The sequence below is a fragment of the Pelobates fuscus genome, chromosome 6, assembly GCF_036172605.1.
Source record: "Pelobates fuscus isolate aPelFus1 chromosome 6, aPelFus1.pri, whole genome shotgun sequence".
Lineage (NCBI taxonomy): Eukaryota > Metazoa > Chordata > Amphibia > Anura > Pelobatidae > Pelobates > Pelobates fuscus.
Window position 1 is genome coordinate 7676029 of NC_086322.1, and position 14530 is coordinate 7690558.

The following is a 14530-nucleotide window of genomic DNA, read 5'->3' on the forward strand; positions in this document are numbered from 1 at the left end:
AAGCAATTGGTGTTTTTCTTTTGAAACACGTAGCTTCCAACTCTGTTTAATATAGTCAGCAAAAATCATTTGTAGCAAAACCCTTCAAGTGCTCCACAGAGAAGATGTTGGCATGCCACCATCAATATAAATATTTCCTGGTGCTTCTGATATCACCTTTCAAAGCTAACATCTTATATTAATACAAGTTTAGCTTTTACTTAGAATTGTATGAGAGAAATCATAAAAAATGTGTTGTTTTCATTATCAACCATTTAAAATCAATGGTTTATCGTAAGTCATTAATGCAAGTCCTAACTGCTCAGATGACGCTTTTAAGACTGCAAAGTCTTTCTTAAGACTGCAAAATCTTTGTTAACAACAAACAAAGTGGAAAAAAATATATGTTTTGACATACGGAATTCTATTTTTATTCATACTTAGACATGTGCAAATATGTGTTGGAGAGGGTAGGTTTGAATCAAATTCCTTACAGTACACGCCTGAATGTATCGATGAATAAAACTGTAAAGGTAAATTCAAGGCAGTCGTTACGTTCGGCTGTGGATTCAAGTTATGGAACCAGGCCAACCTCCCCAAACATTATTTTGCACAAGACTATTTATAATTAATTTCTCCTCTGCACATCTTTACTTTATTTTCAACATGGTGATAGCATGCAGAATATGAGAAAGAAAGTTAAATCCTTCATGTGCTTTTCCAACATATATTTGAACCACAAATTTCTCCTAAACCAACAAAGCCCTCATAAACAATTAAGAAATGAATGGAAATTTTAAGTCTTCCCCAGCAATTTGACCAGAAACAGACTCAACTTTGACAACTGTCAATATGATTTATCACCATCGTACATAAACCTCAACTGTTAATTTACCCATACAATGAAAATGATATTGGAAAAACAGATCCTATTGAGGAAATTTAAAATCCTCACTTCAAAACGAAAACTTTGTTTCTATTTTGAGAACGCAAACGCTGTCTGGCGCGTTAGTCTGGCAATTTTTTTCCTAAAACCCAACTAATGTAATGGCTCGTTGGTCTAGGGGTATGATTCTCGCTTTGGGTGCGAGAGGTCCCGGGTTCAAATCCTGGACGAGCCCAAGCAATTGCTGTTTTTTTTTTGAAACACGTAGCTTCCAACTGTGTTTAATATAGTCAGCAAAAATCATTTGTAGCAAAACCCTTCAAGTGCTCCACAGAGAAGATGTTGGCATGCCACCATCAATATATATATTTCCTGGTGCTTCTGATATCACCTTTCAAAGCTAACATCTTATATTAATACAAGTTTAGCTTTTACTTAGAATTGTATGAGAGAAATCATAAAAAATGTGTTGTTTTCATTATCAACCATTTAAAATCAATGGTTTATCGTAAGTCATTAATGCAAGTCCTAACTGCTCAGATGACGCTTTTAAGACTGCAAAGTCTTTCTTAAGACTTCAAAATCTTTGTTAACAACAAACAAAGGGGAAAAAATATATGTTTTGACATACGGAATTCTATTTTTATTCATACTTAGACATGTGCAAATATGTGTTGGAGAGGGTAGGTTTGAATCAAATTCCTTCCAGTACACGCCTGAATATATCGATGAATAAAACTGTAAAGGTAAATTCAAGGCAGTCGTTACGTTCGGCTGTGGATTCAAGTTATGGAACCAGGCCAACCTCCCCAAACATTATTTTGCACAAGACTATTTATAATTAATTTCTCCTCTGCACATCTTTACTTTATTTTCAACATGGTGATAGCATGCAGAATATGAGAAAGAAAGTTAAATCCTTCATGTGCTTTTCCAACATATATTTGAACCACAAATTTCTCCTAAACCAACAAAGCCCTCATAAACAATTAAGAAATGAATGGACATTTTAAGTCTTCCCCAGCAATTTGACCAGAAACAGACTCAACTTTGACAACTGTCAATATGATTTATCACCATCGTACATAAACCTCAACTGTTAATTTACTCATACAATGAAAATGATATTGGAAAAACAGATCCTATTGAGGAAATTTAAAATCCTCACTTCAAAACGAAAACTTTGTTTCTATTTTGAGAACACAAACGCTGTCTGGCGCGTTAGTCTGGCAATTTTTTTCCTAAAACCCAACTAATGTAATGGCTCGTTGGTCTAGGGGTATGATTCTCGCTTTGGGTGCGAGAGGTCTCGGGTTCAAATCCCGGACGAGCCCAAGCAATTGGTGTTTTTCTTTTGAAACACGTAGCTTCCAACTGTGTTTAATATAGTCAGCAAAAATCATTTGTAGCAAAACCCTTCAAGTGCTCCACAGAGAAGATGTTGGCATGCCACCATCAATATATATATTTCCTGGTGCTTCTGATATCACCTTTCAAAGCTAACATCTTATATTAATACAAGTTTAGCTTTTACTTAGAATTGTATGAGAGAAATCATAAAAATGTGTTGTTTTCATTATCAACCATTTAAAATCAATGGTTTATCGTAAGTCATTAATGCAAGTCCTAACTGCTCAGATGACGCTTTTAAGACTGCAAAGTCTTTCTTAAGACTGCAAAATCTTTGTTAACAACAAAGAAAGGGGAAAAAATATATGTTTTGACATACGGAATTCTATTTTTATTCATACTTAGACATGTGCAAATATGTGTTGGAGAGGGTAGGTTTGAATCAAATTCCTTCCAGTACACGCCTGAATGTATCGATGAATAAAACTGTAAAGGTAAATTCAAGGCAGTCGTTACGTTCGGCTGTGGATTCAAGTTATGGAACCAGGCCAACCTCCCCAAACATTATTTTGCACAAGACTATTTATAATTAATTTCTCCTCTGCACATCTTTACTTTATTTTCAACATGGTGATAGCATGCAGAATATGAGAAAGAAAGTTAAATCCTTCATGTGCTTTTCCAACATATATTTGAACCACATATTTCTCCTAAACCAACAAAGCCCTCATAAACAATTAAGAAATGAATGGACATTTTAAGTCTTCCCCAGCAATTTGACCAGAAACAGACTCAACTTTGACAACTGTCAATATGATTTATCACCATCGTACATAAACCTCAACTGTTAATTTACCCATACAATGAAAATGATATTGGAAAAACAGATCCTATTGAGGAAATTTAAAATCCTCACTTCAAAACGAAAACTTTGTTTCTATTTTGAGAACACAAACGCTGTCTGGCGCGTTAGTCTGGCAATTTTTTTCCTAAAACCCAACTAATGTTAGTCTGGCAATTTTTTTCCTAAAACCCAACTAATGTAATGGCTCGTTGGTCTAGGGGTATGATTCTCGCTTTGGGTGCGAGAGGTCCCGGGTTCAAATCCCGGACGAGCCCAAGCAATTGGTGTTTTTCTTTTGAAACACGTAGCTTCCAACTGTGTTTAATATAGTCAGCAAAAATCATTTGTAGCAAAACCCTTCAAGTGCTCCACAGAGAAGATGTTGGCATGCCACCATCAATATAAATATTTCCTGGTGCTTCTGATATCACCTTTCAAAGCTAACATCTTATATTAATACAAGTTTAGCTTTTACTTAGAATTGTATGAGAGAAATCATAAAAAATGTGTTGTTTTCATTATCAACCATTTAAAATCAATGGTTTATCGTAAGTCATTAATGCAAGTCCTAACTGCTCAGATGACGCTTTTAAGACTGCAAAGTCTTTCTTAAGACTGCAAAATCTTTGTTAACAACAAACAAAGTGGAAAAAAATATATGTTTTGACATACGGAATTCTATTTTTATTCATACTTAGACATGTGCAAATATGTGTTGGAGAGGGTAGGTTTGAATCAAATTCCTTACAGTACACGCCTGAATGTATCGATGAATAAAACTGTAAAGGTAAATTCAAGGCAGTCGTTACGTTCGGCTGTGGATTCAAGTTATGGAACCAGGCCAACCTCCCCAAACATTATTTTGCACAAGACTATTTATAATTAATTTCTCCTCTGCACATCTTTACTTTATTTTCAACATGGTGATAGCATGCAGAATATGAGAAAGAAAGTTAAATCCTTCATGTGCTTTTCCAACATATATTTGAACCACAAATTTCTCCTAAACCAACAAAGCCCTCATAAACAATTAAGAAATGAATGGAAATTTTAAGTCTTCCCCAGCAATTTGACCAGAAACAGACTCAACTTTGACAACTGTCAATATGATTTATCACCATCGTACATAAACCTCAACTGTTAATTTACCCATACAATGAAAATGATATTGGAAAAACAGATCCTATTGAGGAAATTTAAAATCCTCACTTCAAAACGAAAACTTTGTTTCTATTTTGAGAACGCAAACGCTGTCTGGCGCGTTAGTCTGGCAATTTTTTTCCTAAAACCCAACTAATGTAATGGCTCGTTGGTCTAGGGGTATGATTCTCGCTTTGGGTGCGAGAGGTCCCGGGTTCAAATCCTGGACGAGCCCAAGCAATTGCTGTTTTTTTTTGAAACACGTAGCTTCCAACTGTGTTTAATATAGTCAGCAAAAATCATTTGTAGCAAAACCCTTCAAGTGCTCCACAGAGAAGATGTTGGCATGCCACCATCAATATATATATTTCCTGGTGCTTCTGATATCACCTTTCAAAGCTAACATCTTATATTAATACAAGTTTAGCTTTTACTTAGAATTGTATGAGAGAAATCATAAAAAATGTGTTGTTTTCATTATCAACCATTTAAAATCAATGGTTTATCGTAAGTCATTAATGCAAGTCCTAACTGCTCAGATGACGCTTTTAAGACTGCAAAGTCTTTCTTAAGACTTCAAAATCTTTGTTAACAACAAACAAAGGGGAAAAAATATATGTTTTGACATACGGAATTCTATTTTTATTCATACTTAGACATGTGCAAATATGTGTTGGAGAGGGTAGGTTTGAATCAAATTCCTTCCAGTACACGCCTGAATGTATCGATGAATAAAACTGTAAAGGTAAATTCAAGGCAGTCGTTACGTTCGGCTGTGGATTCAAGTTATGGAACCAGGCCAACCTCCCCAAACATTATTTTGCACAAGACTATTTATAATTAATTTCTCCTCTGCACATCTTTACTTTATTTTCAACATGGTGATAGCATGCAGAATATGAGAAAGAAAGTTAAATCCTTCATGTGCTTTTCCAACATATATTTGAACCACAAATTTCTCCTAAACCAACAAAGCCCTCATAAACAATTAAGAAATGAATGGAAATTTTAAGTCTTCCCCAGCAATTTGACCAGAAACAGACTCAACTTTGACAACTGTCAATATGATTTATCACCATCGTACATAAACCTCAACTGTTAATTTACCCATACAATGAAAATGATATTGGAAAAACAGATCCTATTGAGGAAATTTAAAATCCTCACTTCAAAACGAAAACTTTGTTTCTATTTTGAGAACACAAACGCTGTCTGGCGCGTTAGTCTGGCAATTTTTTTCCTAAAACCCAACTAATGTAATGGCTCGTTGGTCTAGGGGTATGATTCTCGCTTTGGGTGTGAGAGGTCCCGGGTTCAAATCCTGGACGAGCCCAAGCAATTGCTGTTTTTTTTTGAAACACGTAGCTTCCAGCTGTGTTTAATATAGTCAGCAAAAATCATTTGTAGCAAAACCCTTCAAGTGCTCCACAGAGAAGATGTTGGCATGCCACCATCAATATATATATTTCCTGGTGCTTCTGATATCACCTTTCAAAGCTAACATCTTATATTAATACAAGTTTAGCTTTTACTTAGAATTGTATGAGAGAAATCATAAAAAATGTGTTGTTTTCATTATCAACCATTTAAAATCAATGGTTTATCGTAAGTCATTAATGCAAGTCCTAACTGCTCAGATGACGCTTTTAAGACTGCAAAGTCTTTCTTAAGACTGCAAAATCTTTGTTAACAACAAACAAAGGGGAAAAAATATATGTTTTGACATACGGAATTCTATTTTTATTCATACTTAGACATGTGCAAATATGTGTTGGAGAGGGTAGGTTTGAATCAAATTCCTTCCAGTACACGCCTGAATGTATCGATGAATAAAACTGTAAAGGTAAATTCAAGGCAGTCGTTACGTTCGGCTGTGGATTCAAGTTATGGAACCAGGCCAACCTCCCCAAACATTATTTTGCACAAGACTATTTATAATTAATTTCTCCTCTGCACATCTTTACTTTATTTTCAACATGGTGATAGCATGCAGAATATGAGAAAGAAAGTTAAATCCTTCATGTGCTTTTCCAACATATATTTGAACCACATATTTCTCCTAAACCAACAAAGCCCTCATAAACAATTAAGAAATGAATGGACATTTTAAGTCTTCCCCAGCAATTTGACCAGAAACAGACTCAACTTTGACAACTGTCAATATGATTTATCACCATCGTACATAAACCTCAACTGTTAATTTACCCATACAATGAAAATGATATTGGAAAAACAGATCCTATTGAGGAAATTTAAAATCCTCACTTCAAAACGAAAACTTTGTTTCTATTTTGAGAACACAAACGCTGTCTGGCGCGTTAGTCTGGCAATTTTTTTCCTAAAACCCAACTAATGTTAGTCTGGCAATTTTTTTCCTAAAACCCAACTAATGTAATGGCTCGTTGGTCTAGGGGTATGATTCTCGCTTTGGGTGCGAGAGGTCCCGGGTTCAAATCCCGGACGAGCCCAAGCAATTGGTGTTTTTCTTTTGAAACACGTAGCTTCCAACTCTGTTTAATATAGTCAGCAAAAATCATTTGTAGCAAAACCCTTCAAGTGCTCCACAGAGAAGATGTTGGCATGCCACCATCAATATAAATATTTCCTGGTGCTTCTGATATCACCTTTCAAAGCTAACATCTTATATTAATACAAGTTTAGCTTTTACTTAGAATTGTATGAGAGAAATCATAAAAAATGTGTTGTTTTCATTATCAACCATTTAAAATCAATGGTTTATCGTAAGTCATTAATGCAAGTCCTAACTGCTCAGATGACGCTTTTAAGACTGCAAAGTCTTTCTTAAGACTGCAAAATCTTTGTTAACAACAAACAAAGTGGAAAAAAATATATGTTTTGACATACGGAATTCTATTTTTATTCATACTTAGACATGTGCAAATATGTGTTGGAGAGGGTAGGTTTGAATCAAATTCCTTACAGTACACGCCTGAATGTATCGATGAATAAAACTGTAAAGGTAAATTCAAGGCAGTCGTTACGTTCGGCTGTGGATTCAAGTTATGGAACCAGGCCAACCTCCCCAAACATTATTTTGCACAAGACTATTTATAATTAATTTCTCCTCTGCACATCTTTACTTTATTTTCAACATGGTGATAGCATGCAGAATATGAGAAAGAAAGTTAAATCCTTCATGTGCTTTTCCAACATATATTTGAACCACAAATTTCTCCTAAACCAACAAAGCCCTCATAAACAATTAAGAAATGAATGGAAATTTTAAGTCTTCCCCAGCAATTTGACCAGAAACAGACTCAACTTTGACAACTGTCAATATGATTTATCACCATCGTACATAAACCTCAACTGTTAATTTACCCATACAATGAAAATGATATTGGAAAAACAGATCCTATTGAGGAAATTTAAAATCCTCACTTCAAAACGAAAACTTTGTTTCTATTTTGAGAACGCAAACGCTGTCTGGCGCGTTAGTCTGGCAATTTTTTTCCTAAAACCCAACTAATGTAATGGCTCGTTGGTCTAGGGGTATGATTCTCGCTTTGGGTGCGAGAGGTCCCGGGTTCAAATCCTGGACGAGCCCAAGCAATTGCTGTTTTTTTTTTGAAACACGTAGCTTCCAACTGTGTTTAATATAGTCAGCAAAAATCATTTGTAGCAAAACCCTTCAAGTGCTCCACAGAGAAGATGTTGGCATGCCACCATCAATATATATATTTCCTGGTGCTTCTGATATCACCTTTCAAAGCTAACATCTTATATTAATACAAGTTTAGCTTTTACTTAGAATTGTATGAGAGAAATCATAAAAAATGTGTTGTTTTCATTATCAACCATTTAAAATCAATGGTTTATCGTAAGTCATTAATGCAAGTCCTAACTGCTCAGATGACGCTTTTAAGACTGCAAAGTCTTTCTTAAGACTTCAAAATCTTTGTTAACAACAAACAAAGGGGAAAAAATATATGTTTTGACATACGGAATTCTATTTTTATTCATACTTAGACATGTGCAAATATGTGTTGGAGAGGGTAGGTTTGAATCAAATTCCTTCCAGTACACGCCTGAATATATCGATGAATAAAACTGTAAAGGTAAATTCAAGGCAGTCGTTACGTTCGGCTGTGGATTCAAGTTATGGAACCAGGCCAACCTCCCCAAACATTATTTTGCACAAGACTATTTATAATTAATTTCTCCTCTGCACATCTTTACTTTATTTTCAACATGGTGATAGCATGCAGAATATGAGAAAGAAAGTTAAATCCTTCATGTGCTTTTCCAACATATATTTGAACCACAAATTTCTCCTAAACCAACAAAGCCCTCATAAACAATTAAGAAATGAATGGACATTTTAAGTCTTCCCCAGCAATTTGACCAGAAACAGACTCAACTTTGACAACTGTCAATATGATTTATCACCATCGTACATAAACCTCAACTGTTAATTTACTCATACAATGAAAATGATATTGGAAAAACAGATCCTATTGAGGAAATTTAAAATCCTCACTTCAAAACGAAAACTTTGTTTCTATTTTGAGAACACAAACGCTGTCTGGCGCGTTAGTCTGGCAATTTTTTTCCTAAAACCCAACTAATGTAATGGCTCGTTGGTCTAGGGGTATGATTCTCGCTTTGGGTGCGAGAGGTCTCGGGTTCAAATCCCGGACGAGCCCAAGCAATTGGTGTTTTTCTTTTGAAACACGTAGCTTCCAACTGTGTTTAATATAGTCAGCAAAAATCATTTGTAGCAAAACCCTTCAAGTGCTCCACAGAGAAGATGTTGGCATGCCACCATCAATATATATATTTCCTGGTGCTTCTGATATCACCTTTCAAAGCTAACATCTTATATTAATACAAGTTTAGCTTTTACTTAGAATTGTATGAGAGAAATCATAAAAATGTGTTGTTTTCATTATCAACCATTTAAAATCAATGGTTTATCGTAAGTCATTAATGCAAGTCCTAACTGCTCAGATGACGCTTTTAAGACTGCAAAGTCTTTCTTAAGACTGCAAAATCTTTGTTAACAACAAAGAAAGGGGAAAAAATATATGTTTTGACATACGGAATTCTATTTTTATTCATACTTAGACATGTGCAAATATGTGTTGGAGAGGGTAGGTTTGAATCAAATTCCTTCCAGTACACGCCTGAATGTATCGATGAATAAAACTGTAAAGGTAAATTCAAGGCAGTCGTTACGTTCGGCTGTGGATTCAAGTTATGGAACCAGGCCAACCTCCCCAAACATTATTTTGCACAAGACTATTTATAATTAATTTCTCCTCTGCACATCTTTACTTTATTTTCAACATGGTGATAGCATGCAGAATATGAGAAAGAAAGTTAAATCCTTCATGTGCTTTTCCAACATATATTTGAACCACATATTTCTCCTAAACCAACAAAGCCCTCATAAACAATTAAGAAATGAATGGACATTTTAAGTCTTCCCCAGCAATTTGACCAGAAACAGACTCAACTTTGACAACTGTCAATATGATTTATCACCATCGTACATAAACCTCAACTGTTAATTTACCCATACAATGAAAATGATATTGGAAAAACAGATCCTATTGAGGAAATTTAAAATCCTCACTTCAAAACGAAAACTTTGTTTCTATTTTGAGAACACAAACGCTGTCTGGCGCGTTAGTCTGGCAATTTTTTTCCTAAAACCCAACTAATGTTAGTCTGGCAATTTTTTTCCTAAAACCCAACTAATGTAATGGCTCGTTGGTCTAGGGGTATGATTCTCGCTTTGGGTGCGAGAGGTCCCGGGTTCAAATCCCGGACGAGCCCAAGCAATTGGTGTTTTTCTTTTGAAACACGTAGCTTCCAACTGTGTTTAATATAGTCAGCAAAAATCATTTGTAGCAAAACCCTTCAAGTGCTCCACAGAGAAGATGTTGGCATGCCACCATCAATATAAATATTTCCTGGTGCTTCTGATATCACCTTTCAAAGCTAACATCTTATATTAATACAAGTTTAGCTTTTACTTAGAATTGTATGAGAGAAATCATAAAAAATGTGTTGTTTTCATTATCAACCATTTAAAATCAATGGTTTATCGTAAGTCATTAATGCAAGTCCTAACTGCTCAGATGACGCTTTTAAGACTGCAAAGTCTTTCTTAAGACTGCAAAATCTTTGTTAACAACAAACAAAGTGGAAAAAAATATATGTTTTGACATACGGAATTCTATTTTTATTCATACTTAGACATGTGCAAATATGTGTTGGAGAGGGTAGGTTTGAATCAAATTCCTTACAGTACACGCCTGAATGTATCGATGAATAAAACTGTAAAGGTAAATTCAAGGCAGTCGTTACGTTCGGCTGTGGATTCAAGTTATGGAACCAGGCCAACCTCCCCAAACATTATTTTGCACAAGACTATTTATAATTAATTTCTCCTCTGCACATCTTTACTTTATTTTCAACATGGTGATAGCATGCAGAATATGAGAAAGAAAGTTAAATCCTTCATGTGCTTTTCCAACATATATTTGAACCACAAATTTCTCCTAAACCAACAAAGCCCTCATAAACAATTAAGAAATGAATGGAAATTTTAAGTCTTCCCCAGCAATTTGACCAGAAACAGACTCAACTTTGACAACTGTCAATATGATTTATCACCATCGTACATAAACCTCAACTGTTAATTTACCCATACAATGAAAATGATATTGGAAAAACAGATCCTATTGAGGAAATTTAAAATCCTCACTTCAAAACGAAAACTTTGTTTCTATTTTGAGAACGCAAACGCTGTCTGGCGCGTTAGTCTGGCAATTTTTTTCCTAAAACCCAACTAATGTAATGGCTCGTTGGTCTAGGGGTATGATTCTCGCTTTGGGTGCGAGAGGTCCCGGGTTCAAATCCTGGACGAGCCCAAGCAATTGCTGTTTTTTTTTGAAACACGTAGCTTCCAACTGTGTTTAATATAGTCAGCAAAAATCATTTGTAGCAAAACCCTTCAAGTGCTCCACAGAGAAGATGTTGGCATGCCACCATCAATATATATATTTCCTGGTGCTTCTGATATCACCTTTCAAAGCTAACATCTTATATTAATACAAGTTTAGCTTTTACTTAGAATTGTATGAGAGAAATCATAAAAAATGTGTTGTTTTCATTATCAACCATTTAAAATCAATGGTTTATCGTAAGTCATTAATGCAAGTCCTAACTGCTCAGATGACGCTTTTAAGACTGCAAAGTCTTTCTTAAGACTTCAAAATCTTTGTTAACAACAAACAAAGGGGAAAAAATATATGTTTTGACATACGGAATTCTATTTTTATTCATACTTAGACATGTGCAAATATGTGTTGGAGAGGGTAGGTTTGAATCAAATTCCTTCCAGTACACGCCTGAATGTATCGATGAATAAAACTGTAAAGGTAAATTCAAGGCAGTCGTTACGTTCGGCTGTGGATTCAAGTTATGGAACCAGGCCAACCTCCCCAAACATTATTTTGCACAAGACTATTTATAATTAATTTCTCCTCTGCACATCTTTACTTTATTTTCAACATGGTGATAGCATGCAGAATATGAGAAAGAAAGTTAAATCCTTCATGTGCTTTTCCAACATATATTTGAACCACAAATTTCTCCTAAACCAACAAAGCCCTCATAAACAATTAAGAAATGAATGGAAATTTTAAGTCTTCCCCAGCAATTTGACCAGAAACAGACTCAACTTTGACAACTGTCAATATGATTTATCACCATCGTACATAAACCTCAACTGTTAATTTACCCATACAATGAAAATGATATTGGAAAAACAGATCCTATTGAGGAAATTTAAAATCCTCACTTCAAAACGAAAACTTTGTTTCTATTTTGAGAACACAAACGCTGTCTGGCGCGTTAGTCTGGCAATTTTTTTCCTAAAACCCAACTAATGTAATGGCTCGTTGGTCTAGGGGTATGATTCTCGCTTTGGGTGTGAGAGGTCCCGGGTTCAAATCCTGGACGAGCCCAAGCAATTGCTGTTTTTTTTTGAAACACGTAGCTTCCAGCTGTGTTTAATATAGTCAGCAAAAATCATTTGTAGCAAAACCCTTCAAGTGCTCCACAGAGAAGATGTTGGCATGCCACCATCAATATATATATTTCCTGGTGCTTCTGATATCACCTTTCAAAGCTAACATCTTATATTAATACAAGTTTAGCTTTTACTTAGAATTGTATGAGAGAAATCATAAAAAATGTGTTGTTTTCATTATCAACCATTTAAAATCAATGGTTTATCGTAAGTCATTAATGCAAGTCCTAACTGCTCAGATGACGCTTTTAAGACTGCAAAGTCTTTCTTAAGACTTCAAAATCTTTGTTAACAACAAACAAAGGGGAAAAAATATATGTTTTGACATACGGAATTCTATTTTTATTCATACTTAGACATGTGCAAATATGTGTTGGAGAGGGTAGGTTTGAATCAAATTCCTTCCAGTACACGCCTGAATGTATCGATGAATAAAACTGTAAAGGTAAATTCAAGGCAGTCGTTACGTTCGGCTGTGGATTCAAGTTATGGAACCAGGCCAACCTCCCCAAACATTATTTTGCACAAGACTATTTATAATTAATTTCTCCTCTGCACATCTTTACTTTATTTTCAACATGGTGATAGCATGCAGAATATGAGAAAGAAAGTTAAATCCTTCATGTGCTTTTCCAACATATATTTGAACCACAAATTTCTCCTAAACCAACAAAGCCCTCATAAACAATTAAGAAATGAATGGACATTTTAAGTCTTCCCCAGCAATTTGACCAGAAACAGACTCAACTTTGACAACTGTCAATATGATTTATCACCATCGTACATAAACCTCAACTGTTAATTCACCCATACAATGAAAATGATATTGGAAAAACAGATCCTATTGAGGAATTTTAAAATCCTCACTTCAAAACGAAAACTTTGTTTCTATTTTGAGAACACAAACGCTGTCTGGCGCGTTAGTCTGGCAATTTTTTTCCTAAAACCCAACTAATGTAATGGCTCGTTGGTCTAGGGGTATGATTCTCGCTTTGGGTGCGAGAGGTCCCGGGTTCAAATCCCCGACGAGCCCAAGCAATTGGTGTTTTTCTTTTGAAACACGTAGTTCCAACTGTGTTTAATATAGTCAGCAAAAATCATTTGTAGCAAAACCCTTCAAGTGCTCCACAGAGAAGATGTTGGCATGACACCATCAATATATATATATTTCCTGGTGCTTCTGATATCACCTTTCAAAGCTAACATCTTATATTAATACAAGTTTAGCTTTTACTTAGAATTGTATGAGAGAAATCATAAAAAATGTGTTGTTTTCATTATCAACCATTTAAAATCAATGGTTTATCGTAAGTCATTAATGCAAGTCCTAACTGCTCAGATGACGCTTTTAAGACTGCAAAGTCTTTCTTAAGACTGCAAAATCTTTGTTAACAACAAAGAAAGGGGAAAAAATATATGTTTTGACATACGGAATTCTATTTTTATTCATACTTAGACATGTGCAAATATGTGTTGGAGAGGGTAGGTTTGAATCAAATTCCTTCCAGTACACGCCTGAATGTATCGATGAATAAAACTGTAAAGGTAAATTCAAGGCAGTCGTTACGTTCGGCTGTGGATTCAAGTTATGGAACCAGGCCAACCTCCCCAAACATTATTTTGCACAAGACTATTTATAATTAATTTCTCCTCTGCACATCTTTACTTTATTTTCAACATGGTGATAGCATGCAGAATATGAGAAAGAAAGTTAAATCCTTCATGTGCTTTTCCAACATATATTTGAACCACATATTTCTCCTAAACCAACAAAGCCCTCATAAACAATTAAGAAATGAATGGACATTTTAAGTCTTCCCCAGCAATTTGACCAGAAACAGACTCAACTTTGACAACTGTCAATATGATTTATCACCATCGTACATAAACCTCAACTGTTAATTTACCCATACAATGAAAATGATATTGGAAAAACAGATCCTATTGAGGAAATTTAAAATCCTCACTTCAAAACGAAAACTTTGTTTCTATTTTGAGAACACAAACGCTGTCTGGCGCGTTAGTCTGGCAATTTTTTTCCTAAAACCCAACTAATGTTAGTCTGGCAATTTTTTTCCTAAAACCCAACTAATGTAATGGCTCGTTGGTCTAGGGGTATGATTCTCGCTTTGGGTGCGAGAGGTCCCGGGTTCAAATCCCGGACGAGCCCAAGCAATTGGTGTTTTTCTTTTGAAACACGTAGCTTCCAACTGTGTTTAATATAGTCAGCAAAAATCATTTGTAGCAAAACCCTTCAAGTGCTCCA

The 14530-nt window shown here is 35.1% G+C and overlaps 4 non-coding genes across 4 annotated transcripts; all 4 read left to right on the plus strand.

Moving 5' to 3' along the window:
- Positions 1-3262: 3262 nt before the first annotated feature.
- Positions 3263-3334, plus strand: TRNAP-UGG (transfer RNA proline (anticodon UGG)). Its single transcript has one exon. It is a non-coding gene; the product is annotated as a tRNA-Pro (tRNA).
- Positions 3335-6595: 3261 nt separating this feature from the next.
- TRNAP-UGG (transfer RNA proline (anticodon UGG)) lies at positions 6596-6667 on the plus strand. Its single transcript has one exon. It is a non-coding gene; the product is annotated as a tRNA-Pro (tRNA).
- A 3262-nt stretch (positions 6668-9929) lies between these two features.
- Positions 9930-10001, plus strand: TRNAP-UGG (transfer RNA proline (anticodon UGG)). The gene has a single exon. It is a non-coding gene; the product is annotated as a tRNA-Pro (tRNA).
- Positions 10002-14362: 4361 nt separating this feature from the next.
- TRNAP-UGG (transfer RNA proline (anticodon UGG)) lies at positions 14363-14434 on the plus strand. Its single transcript has one exon. It is a non-coding gene; the product is annotated as a tRNA-Pro (tRNA).
- Positions 14435-14530: the final 96 nt, after the last annotated feature.